General features: G+C 39.3%; 1 pseudogene; it reads left to right on the top strand.

Moving 5' to 3' along the window:
• Positions 1 to 10,674: 10,674 nt before the first annotated feature.
• On the top strand, positions 10,675 to 11,860 carry LOC110287214 (mRNA export factor GLE1 pseudogene; annotated as a pseudogene).
• The last annotated feature ends 792 nt before the right edge of the window (positions 11,861 to 12,652 follow it).

Raw genomic sequence — 12,652 nt, 5'->3', positions numbered from 1 at the left:
GATGATGATAGAGAACTTCAAGAAGGACTTTAATAACACACTTAAAGAAATGCAGGAGAACACTGCTAAACAGGTAGAAGACAATAAAGAGAAAGCACAAAAATCCCTTAAAGAATTGCAGGAGAACACTGCTAAAGAGTTACAAATCCTTAAAGAAAAACACGATAACATAATCAAACAGGTAGAAGTCCTTACAGAAAAACAGGAAAACACATCCAAACAGATGATGGAAATGAACAAAACCATACTAGACCTAAAAAGGGAAGTAGACACAATAAAGAAAACCCAAAATGAGGCAACACTGGAGATAGAAACCCTAGGAAAGAAATCTGGAACCATAGATACGAGCATCAGCAACAGAATACAAGAGATGGAAGAGAGAATCTCAGGTGCAGAAGATTCCATAGAGAACATCGGCACAACAATCAAGGAAAATGTAAAATGCAAAAAGATCCTAACTCAAAACATCCAAGAAATACAGGACGCAATGAGAAGACCAAACCTACGGATAATAGGAGTGGATGAGAATGAAGATTTTCAACTCAAAGGACCAGCAAACATCTTCAACAAAATTATAGAAGAAAACTTCCCAAATCTAAAGAAAGAGATGCCCATGAACATACAAGAAGCCTACAGAACTCCAAATAGACTGGACCAGAAAAGAAATACCTCCCGACACATAATAATCAGAGCAACAAATGCTCTAAATAAAGATAGAATACTAAAAGCAGTAAGAGAAAAAGGCCAAGTAACATATAAAGGCAAGCCTATCAGAATTACACCAGATTTTTCACCAGAGACTATGAAAGCCAGAAGATCCTGGACGGATGTTATACAGACACTAAAAGAACACAAATTCCAGCCCAGGCTACTATACCCAGCCAAACTCTCAATTAACATAGATGGAGAAACCAAAGTATTCCACAACAAAACCAAATTCACACATTATCTCTCCACGAATCCAGCCCTTCAAAGGATAATAACAGAAAAAAACCAATACAAGGACAGGAACCACGCCCTAGAAACAACAAGAAGGTAATCCCTCAACAAACCTAAAAGAAGACAGCCACAAGAACAAAATGCCAACTTTAACAACAAAAATAACAGGAAACAACAATTACTTTTCCTTAATATCTCTTAATATCAATGGACTCAACTCCCCAATAAAAAGACATAGACTAACAAACTGGCTACACAAACAAGACCCAACATTTTGCTGCTTACAGGAAACTCATCTCAGAGAAAAGGATAGACACTACCTCAGAATGAAAGGCTGGAAAACAATTTTCCAAGCAAATGGCATGAAGAAACAAGCTGGAGTAGCCATTCTAATATCTGATAAGATTGACTTCCAACCCAAAGTCATTAAAAAAGACAGGGAGGGACACTTCATACTCATCAAAGGTAAAATCCTCCAAGAGGAACTATCAATCCTGAATATCTATGCTCCAAATACAAAGGCAGCCACATTCATTAAAGAAACTTTAGTAAAGCTCAAAGCACACATTGCACCTCATACAATAATAGTGGGAGACTTCAACACACCACTTTCACCAATGGACAGATCATGGAAACAGAAACTAAACAGGGACACAGTGAAACTAAGAGAAATTATGAATCAAATGGATCTGGCAGATATCTACAGAACATTCTATCCTAAAACAAAAGGATATACCTTCTTCTCAGCACCTCATGGCACCTTCTCCAAAATTGACCACATAATTGGTCACAAAACAGGCCTCAACAGATACAAAAATATTGAAATTGTCCCATGCATCCTATCAGATCACCATGGACTAAAGCTGATCTTCAATAACAAAATAAATAATAGAAAGCCAACCTTCACGTGGAAACTGAACAACACTCTTCTCAATGATACCTTGGTCAAGGAAGGAATAAAGAAAGAAATTAAGGACTTTTTAGAGTTCAATGAAAATGAAGCCACAACATACCCAAACTTATGGGACGCAATGAAAGCATTTCTAAGAGGAAAACTCATAGCTCTAAGTGCCTCCAAAAGGAAACTAGAGAGAGCACACATTAGCAGCTTGACAACACACCTAAAAGCACTAGAACAAAAGGAAGCAAATTCACCCAAGAGGAGTAGACGGCAGGAAATAATCAAACTCAGGGGTGAAATCAACCAAGTGGAAACAAGAAAAACTATTCAAAGAATCAACCAATCAAGGAGCTGGTTCTTTGAGAAAATCAACAAGATAGATAAACCCTTGGCCAGACTCACTAGAGGGCACAGGGAAAGCATCCTAATTAACAAAATCAGAAATGAAAAAGGAGACATAACAACAGATCCTGAAGACATCCAAAACACCATCAGATCCTTCTACCAAAGGCTATACTCAACAAAACTGGAGAACCTGGATGAAATGGAGAAGTTCCTAGACAGATACCAGGTACCAAAGTTGAATCAAGATCAGGTTAATGATCTAAACAGCCCTATATCCCCCAAAGAAATAGAAGCAGTCATTAATAGTCTCCCAACTAAAAAAAGCCCAGGACCAGATGGGTTTAGTGCAGAGTTCTATCAGACCTTCAAAGAAGATCTAATCCCAGTTCTTCACAAACTATTCCACAAAATAGAAACAGAAGGTACTCTACCCAACTCATTCTATGAAGCCACAATTACTCTGATACCTAAACCACAAAAAGACCCAACAAAGATAGAAAACTTCAGACCAATATCCCTTATGAATATTGATGCAAAAATCCTCAATAAAGTTCTTGCTAACCGAATCCAAGAACACATCAAAACAATCATCCATCCTGACCAAGTAGGTTTCATCCCAGGGATGCAGGGATGGTTCAATATACGGAAATCCATCAACGTAATCCAGTATATAAACAAACTCAAAGACAAAAACCACATGGTCATCTCGTTAGATGCGGAAAAAGCATTTGACAAGATCCAACACCCATTCATGATAAAAGTCTTGGAAAGATCAGGAATTCAAGGCCCATACCTAAACATGATAAAAGCAATCTACAGCAAACCAGTAGCCAATATCAAAGTAAATGGCGAGAAGCTTGAAGCAATCCCTCTAAAATCAGGGACTAGACAAGGCTGTCCACTTTCTCCATACCTATTCAACATTGTACTTGAAGTCCTAGCCAGAGCAATTCGACAACAAAAGGAGATCAAAGGGATACAAATTAGAAAAGATGAAGTCAAAATATCACTTTTTGCAGATGATATGATAGTATATATAAGTGACCCTAAAAATTCCACCAGAGAACTCCTAAGCCTGATAAACAGCTTCGGTGAAGTAGCTGGATATAAAATTAACTCAAACAAATCAATGGCCTTTCTCTACACAAAGAATAAACAGGCTGAGAAAGAAATTAGGGAAACAACACCCTTCTCAATAGTCACAAGTAATATAAAATATCTTGGCGTGACTCTAACTAAGGAAGTGAAAGATCTGTATAATAAAAACTTCAAGTCTCTGAAGAAAGAAATTATAGAAGATCTCAGAAGATGGAAAGATCTCCCATGCTCATGGATTGGCAGGATTAACATTGTAAAAATGGCTATCTTGCCAAAAGCAATCTACAGATTCAATGCAATCCCCATCAAAATTCCAAATCAATTCTTCAACGAATTAGAAAGTGCAATCTGCAAATTCATCTGGAATAACAAAAAACCTAGGATAGCAAAAACTCTTCTCAAGGATAAAAGAACCTCTGGTGGAATCACCATGCCGGACCTAAAGCTCTACTACAGAGCAATTGTGATAAAAACTGCATGGTACTGGTATAGTGACAGACAAATAGACCAATGGAATAGAATTGAAGACCCAGAAATGAACCCACACACCTATGGTCACTTGATCTTCGACAAGGGAGCTAAAACCATCCAGTGGAAGAAAGACAGCATTTTCAACAAATGGTGCTGGTACAACTGGTTGTTAACATGTAGAAGAATGGGAATCGATCCATTCCTATCTCCTTGTACTAAGGTCAAGTCTAAGTGGATCAAGGAACTTCACATAAAACCAGAGACACTGAAACTTATAGAGGAGAAAGTGGGGAAAAGCCTTGAAGATATGGGCACAGGGGAAAAATTCCTGAATAGAACAGTAATGGCTTGTGCTGTAAGATCGAGAATTGACAAGTGGGACCTCATGAAACTACAAAGCTTCTGCAAGGCTAAAGACACCATCAATAAGACAAAAAAACCACCAACAGATTGGGAAAGGATCTTCACCTATCCTAAATCAGATAAGGGACTAATATCCAATATATATAAAGAACTCAAGAAGGTGGACTCCAGAAAGTCAAATAACCCCATTAAAAAATGGGGCTCAGAACTGAACAAAGAATTCTCACCTGAGGAATACCGAATGGCAGAGAAGCACCTGAAAAAATGTTCAACATCCTTAATCATCAGGGAAATGCAAATCAAAACAACCCTGAGATTCCACCTCACACCAGTCAGAATGGCTAAGATCAAAAATTCAGGTGACAGCAGATGCTGGCGAGGATGTGGAGAAAGAGGAACACTCCTCCATTGTTGGTGGGATTGCAAGCTTGTACAACCACTCTGGAAATCAGTTTGGCGGTTCCTCAGAAAATTGGACATAGTACTACCGGAGGATCCAGCAATACCTCTCCTGGGCATATATCCAGAAGATGTCCCAACCGGTAAAAAGGACACATGCTCCACTATGTTCATAGCAGCCCTATTTATAATAGCCAGAAGCTGGAAAGAACCCAGATGTCCCTCAACAGAGGAATGAATACAGAAATTATGGTACATTTACACAATGGAGTACTACTCAGCTATTAAAAAGAATGAATTTATGAAATTCCTAGCCAAATGGATGGACCTGGAGGGCAGTATCTTGAGTGAAGTAACACAATCACAAAAGAACTCACACAATATGTATTCACTGATAAGTTGATATTAGCCCAAATCTTAGGATACCCAAGATATAAGATACAATTTGCTAAACGCATGAAACTCAAGAAGAATGAAGACCAAAGTGTGGACACTGTGCCCCTTCTTAGAATTGGGAACAAAACACCCAGGGAAGGAGTTACAGAGACAAAGTTCGTAGCTGTTTTGAAAAATGGACCATTTAGAGACTGCTGTATCGAGGGATCCATCCCATAATCAGCTTCTAAACGCTGACACCATTGCATACACTAGCAAGATTTTGCTGAAAGGACCCAAATTTAGCTGTCTCTTGTGAGATGATGCCGGGGCCTAGCAAACACAGGAGTGGATGTTCACAGTCAGCTATTGGATGTATCGCAGGGCTCCCAATGGAGAAGCTAGATAAAGTACCCAAGGAGCTAAAGGGATCTGCAACCCTATTGTTGGAACAACATGAAGTACTAACCAGAACCCCGGAGCTCTTGTCTCTAGCTGCATATGTATGGAAAGATGGCCTAGTCGGCCATCAATGGAAAGAGAGGCCCATTGGACTTGCAAACTTTATATGCCCCAATATAGGGGAATGCCAGGGCCAAAAGAATGGGAATGGGTGGGTAGGGAAGTGGGGGGGCGTTATGGGGGACTTTTGGGATAGCATTGGAAATGTAATTGAGGAAAATATGTAATAAATATATTAAAAATTAAAAAAAAACTGTGACTCTTCTAAAAGATTCTACTTCATACAAAAAAAAAAAAACTTCATGGTGTTGGTATAGTGACAGACAAATATACCAATGGAATAGAATTGAATACCCAGAAATGAACCCACACACCTATGATCACTTCATCTTTGACAAGGGAGCTAAAACCATCCAGTGGGAAAAAAACGCATTTTCAACAAATGGTGCTGGCACAACTGGTAGTTATCATGTAGAAGAATGCAAATTGATCCATTCTTATCTCCTTGTACTAAGGTCAAATCTAAGTGGATCAAGGAACTCCACGTAAAACCAGAGAGAGTGAAAGTTATAGAGGAGAAAGTGGGGAAAAGCCTCGAAGATATGGGCACAGGGGAAAAATTCCTGAACAGAACAGCCATGTCTTATGCTGTAAGATCGAGAATCGACAAATGGAACCTCATAAAATTGCAAAGCTTCTGTAAGGCAAAAGACACTGTCAATAAAACAAAAAGGCCACCAACAGATTCAGAAAGGATCTTTACCTATCCTAAATCAGATAGGGGACTAATATCCAACATATGTAAAGAGCTTAAGAAGCTGGACTCCAGAAATTCAAATAACCCCATTAAAAAATGGGGCTCAGAGCTAAACAAAAATTCTCACATGAGGAATACCGAATGGCAGAGAAGCACCTGAAAAAATGTTCAGCATCCTTAATCATCAGGGAAATGCAAATCAAAACAACCCTGAGATTCCACCTCACACCAGCCAGAATGGCTAAGATCAAAAATTCAGGTGACAGCAGATGCTGGCAAGGATGTGGAGAAAGAGGAACACTCCTCCATTGTTGGTGAGATTGCAAGCTTGTACAACCACTCTGGAAATGAGTCTGGCAGTTCCTCAGAAAATTGGGCATAGTACTACTGGAAGATCCAGCAATACCTCTCCTGGGCATATATCCAGAAGCTGTTCCAACTGGTAATAAGGACACATGCTCCACTATGTTCATAGCAGCCCTGTTTATAATAGACAGAAGCTGGAAAGAACCCAGATGCCCCTCAATAGAGGAATGGATACAATAAATGTGGTACATTTGCACAATGGAGTACTACTTAGCTATTAAAAACAATGTATTTATGAAATTTTTGGACAAATGGTTGGACCTGGAGGGCATCATCCTGAGTGAGGTAACCTAATCACAAAGGAACTTACTCAATATGTACTCACTGATAAGTGGATATTAGCCCAGAAACTTGGAATACCCAAGATACAAGATACAATTTGCAAAACACATGAAACTCAAGAAGAACTAAGACCAAAGTGTGGACACTTTCTCCCTTCTTAGAATTGGGAACAAAACTCCCATGGAAGGAGTTACAGAGACAATGTTTTGAGCTGAGAGGAAAGGATAGACCATCTAGAGACTGCCACACCTGGGGATCCATCCCATAATCAGCCTCCAAATCCTGACCCCATTGCAACTTGCCAGCAAGTTTTTGCTGAAAGGACCCTCATATAGTTGTCTCCAGTGAGGCTATGCTGGTGCCTGGCAAACACATAAGTGGATGCTCATAGTCATCTATTGGATGGAACACAGGGCCCCCAATGGAGGAGCTAGAAAATGTACCCAAGGAGCTAAAGGGGTCTGCAATCCTATAGGTGGAACATCAATATGGATTAACCAGTTCCCCAGGTTAGGGGAACGCCAGGGCCAAGAAGTGCGAGTGGGTGGGGAGGAGAGGGTGACCTTTTGGGATAGCATTCGAAATGTAAATGAAGAAAATATCTAATAAAAAATCAATATTAAAAAAAGAAAAGCTTTATAAAATGGCTATTTAATGTAAGTTTCACATGGTCAAACCTGTTATATAATTTGTCATTTCCATTTTATTCTGTAAAATTCTTTCTGAGCTCTCTAACCTCCGTTCTGCTCCTAGGACAAGTATCTCTAGATTTTTATTGTCAGTTTTGTTTTGGGCCCATTACAATGCTGTCAGCTTTCAATATCCATTGACTCTGCACCTACAGATATAACCAAGTTAAAAAAAATTAAATTGTGTCTATCAAGGTCATACTCCTTTCTTATCATTATTCCCTAGACAATATATCATAGCAATTATTTTATGATGTTTGTATTAAATGAAGTTTAATATATAATCTAGTGATTTTGTAGAAGGTCTTGTGTATTGACTATATGTACATTGAGCAGGATTTTATTTAAAGGATTTGAATGTGTTTGGAAAAGAATCATACAAAGTTTCCTACAAACACAGAAATGATTGTACCTCTAATATTTGTATCACTTGCTTATGTTTCTTTTCTGTAAATAAAATAGAATGCCCTTAATGAAACATAAAAATATTAAAAGGCTAACATAGTAAAACAAAAAAAAATCTGGTGAAAGCTACTTAAGGTAAGAAAGAATGTATGTTGTCTCAAAGTTTGAGAGACTACTCATTAATAGTGAAGAATGAAGAAGGCAAAAGCTTGAGGCAGTTGATCAATTACATCCACTGTAGAGAAGTAGAACAATGAAAACTAGTGCTCAGATCACTGTCTACTTTGTATTCAGTTGTGTCCCAAGCTTACTAGATGTTGCCATGCTTAGTTAAGGTGGATCCTCAACATCCTAAGATCTCCACTGCCACATAAACTTTACGCTCACAGCTTCAAGGGGTGGCTGCTCAGGGCCTCCTTACAGGTACTTCTACAGGGCCTCCTTTCAGGTACTTCTACCTGTAAATATGTAAAATACATATTGCTTAGCCTCAGCAGCATTCCATGCTAGGAAACTCTAGATTCCCTTCATTCTTTTATGCCTACAAAGTCAGTACCACATGGATGATTCTGCCAAGTTCTTCTGTCAGCTAAACATGAATCCTTGCCCCTTTGGATCACTGTTGTAGTCACTTTGATATCTTTGAATGACTGAGTCTTCAAAAAACCACCTTCTTTTGTCTTCTGAGTAGAAACTCCTTAATCAGCATTCTCTATTGAAGGTTTGACTTCTGAAATAATATGACTATTAAATGATTTTTGAAATTGTAGAGATCCAGGAATTTAAGGACTTTTGGTGCAAGAAGACATAGGATCTCAATTTTCTCAATTTTCAAAATATTTCAAATTAAGAAAAATTGAACAGTAGGCTGGAGAGGAGGCTTAGTAGATAAGAACACTTGCTGCTCTTGAAGAGAATCTACCTGTGTTTGGTTTCTCTTTTTTAAAAGAATTATTTATTTTATGTATATGAGTACATTGTAGCTGTCCTCAAACACAACAGAAGAGGACATCAGATCCCATTACAGATGGTTGTGAGCCACCATGTGCCTGCTGGGAATTGAACTCATGACCTCTGGAAGAGCAGTCAGTGCTCTTACCTGCTGAGCCATGATGGCGAAGATTATCGGTAATTTTGGTTCCAGAGACTCCAGCACCCCCTTCTGTCTTCCAAGGGCATTGCATACACTTGACTCACTGAGGTACAAGTAGGAAAAAACATTCATACACATAAAATAAATATAGGGTTTTTTTTTTTTGAAAATTGTTAAATTAATGATCACTAACTTATCAGATAAAATAATTCCAAAGACCAAATTTACTTGCTGAGACTAAACAACAAGTAAACAAACGAACAAAAATAACTAATCAATCCACATGGCAAACTGCTGAAAAGACACATTAATTAAAAACAATCTACATTTGTCCAAATGTCAATGTGATTAGGTCTGAAAAAAAGGTTTACTAGAAGTCTTTAAAATGGGAGGACAGCTCAAAAAGAGTTAGAAATTAAATTAGCTGAATTAAGAGAAATATCTCTAATATCTTACTGGAAGACAAGTTTATGCAAATTAATACTCTTTATGGAGCTCTGATCACCATAAAAGCAAGACCTCAGTACACTTACAAATCATAATTTCTCATCAAAACACTATATATCTAGCTGATTAATCTGGAATATAGAATGTACTAGTCCTGTAGATCCATCTTTTAGTGATTCTACTATTTTTGACTCAAGAGCCAAGTTCTTCTTTTTTTTTCTTTTTGTAAAGTTCCTGTATATAAAATAAAAAGAAACAAATACAAATACAAAGTGAGAAACTTCCAAATATATTCAGGGAATTCAGAAAATAAAAAACTTCACATGCCTACACACACATTGTAATACGCAACATGTGATAAGCATTAAGACAAATAATATATTTATTTTAATAAGGAAAACTTAAATGAAATATATATATAGTAAATTGATAACTTAAAATTACAGAATAGAAAATGTGATATTCTATGGCAAATAAATCTTAGCAGCTGCAATATGAGTGTATAAGAACAAAAATAGTTGAGAAGAATCTGTAAAACTAGGAGGTAAAGTCAGACAGTAGCTAGAATGATAAATCAGTTGGCATAGGTGTGTGTCTCAGTCACTTAACTACTAATGCTGTTAGAAGTTTTTTTCGGGAGAAGGAGAAAATTAATTCTGTTTTGTTTTCACAGTCTTTGTCAATGCTCGACATTGACAGATGCCAGCAACTTATTAACTGCTAAGAACATGTCGGACTCATACTTTTCTGGCTTGCTCATATCTGTGAATCCAATGAATATTAAATTCTGAGTGTGGAACTCAAAGCTAACAGGCAAATAAGATGATCTATCTCTCTGATACTAGTCATCCAGGTTGCTTTTGTCTTTAAGCAACCTAACACATTTGTGAATCTAAACCTATAGAAAGCATAAGTATATATATATATATATATATATATATATATATATATATATATATAATTTTAAATATAACTTATTTTATTTTTTCCATTAATAAATTTACTTATTCACTTTACATCCCCATCTCAGCCTGCGCTCCTCACAGTGCCTCAAGCAACCCTCTCCCCACTTCTGTGAGAAGCTGAAAGCCACCACAACCACCTCAGGACATCTTTTTCCACTGAGGCCAGACCAGGCAGATGCTGTTCCCTAACTGAGAACAATGTGAACCTGGCGCCTTCAAAACCCGGGGCAACCAGCTCTGTGACCTCATCTCCATCATAATTCACATCACGTTGGAGAGTGGTTATCTCTCAGTAGAGAAGCAAGCTGAGGCAGGAAATGTAGGATCACCTCTCAATGTTGGAGCAGGAGATCACTAGAGCCTCTAAAATGAAGACGAAGGATGAAGAGGAGGCCCGGGTCAAGCTGCAGGAGTTAAAGGTACATCAGGGACCAGGGTCTCCCGCCCAGACCTCTGTACCAAGCCCAAGCCCAGTAGTAACGCAGAATGAAGACCTGCAGGTAAATGTAGAAGATAGTACAATGCAGTGGTACCATCAAATTCAGGATACTTGTGCCAAATGTGTGCTGGCCTTTGAGGACCTGACCAGCAGCAAGAACAGTCAGACCAAAAGGATAAAAATGGACTTGCAGAATGCAGCTACCATCTCAGTGAGCCAGATCTCTACCATCTCAGGTTCAAAGCTGAAGGAGGTCTTTGATGAGATCCATAGCCTGCTCTCTGGAAAGCCTGTCCAATCAGGTGGTCGTTCTCTGTCTCTCGCTCTTAACCCACAGGGGCTGAAATTTGTCCAGTACAAACTGGCAGAGAATTTTGTGAAACAAGGCGAGGAGAAAGTGGCCTCTCACCATGAAGCAGCATTCCCAATTGCGGCGGTGGCATCTGGTATCTGGAAGCTCCACCCCAAAGTGGGAGATCTCATTCTCGCTCATCTACACAAGAAGTGTCCGTACTCTGTTCCTTTCTACCCAGCTTTCAAGGAAGGGATGGATTTGAAGGAATATCACCAGATGCTTGGCTACCACGTGATAGATTCCAAGGTTGAGCAACAGGAGAGCTTTCTAAAACGAATGTCTGGGATGATCCGTTTATATGCCGCCATCATCCAGCTCCAGTGGCCATATGGGAACCGGCAGGAGGCTCATCCTCATGGCTTAAATCACGGCTGGCGCTGGTTGGCACAGATCTTAAACGTGGAACCTCTCTCAGATGTGACAGCTACTCTCCTGTTTGATTTCTTGGAGGTGTGTGGGAATGCCCTTCTGAAGCAGTACCAGGTCCAGTTCTGGAAAATGATACAACTCATCAAAGAAGACTACTTGCCCCGAATTGAAGCCATCACGAGCCCAGGACAGATGGGCTCTTTGGTACATCTGAAGCAGTTCTTGGATAAATGTCTGCAACGCAGGGATATTCCTGTCCCCAGAGGCTTTCTGACTCCCTCCTTCTGGCAGTCTTGATGTCCTCCATCACACTGTGTGGGCAGGAGGGGTAACAATAAAGCAATAGCGGATTTGGAAAAATCATGTCAGCGTCAGTGTGGGTTTTTTTCTTACTTTTATTTTTTATTAGATATTTTCTTTATTTTCATTTGAAATGCTACCCCAAAAGTTCCATATATCCCCCCCCGCCCTGCTCCCCTACCCACCCACTTCCACTTCTTGGCCCTGCCATTCCCCTGTACTGAGGCATATAAAGTTTGCAAGACCAAGGGGCCTCTCTTCCCAATGATGGGGACTAGGCCATCTTCTGATACATATGCAGCTAGAGTCAAGAGGCTCCGGGGTACTGGTTAGTTCATATTGTTGTTCCACCTATAGGGTTGCAGATCCCTTCAGCTCTTTCTTTCCCTAGCTTCTCAATTGGGGGCCCTGTGTTCCATCCTATAGATGACTGTGAGCATCCACTTCTGTATTTGCCAGGCACTGGCATAGCCTCACGAGACAGCTATATCAGGGTCCTTTCAGCAAAATCTTTCTAGCATATGCAATAGTGTCTGGGTTTGATGGCTGATTATGGGATGGATCCCTGAGTGGGGTAGTCTCTTGATGGTCCATCCTTTTGTCTTAGCTCCAAACTTTGTCTCTGTAACTCCTTACATGGGTGTTTTCCCTATTCTAAGGAGGAATGAAGTCTCCACACTTTGGTCTTCTTTCTAATGTTCTTGTGTTTTGCAAATTGTAACTTGGGTATTCTAACTTTCTGAGCTAATATCCACTTATCAGTGAGTGCATATCAAGTGACTTCTTTTATGATTGGGTTACCTCACTCAGGATGATGCCCTCCAGGTCCATC

This window comes from Mus caroli, unplaced genomic scaffold (genome assembly GCF_978045245.1).
Source record: "Mus caroli unplaced genomic scaffold, Mus_caroli_1 scaffold_5, whole genome shotgun sequence".
Taxonomy (NCBI): Eukaryota; Metazoa; Chordata; class Mammalia; order Rodentia; family Muridae; genus Mus; species Mus caroli.
This window is presented reverse-complemented; position numbering and strand designations above follow the sequence as displayed.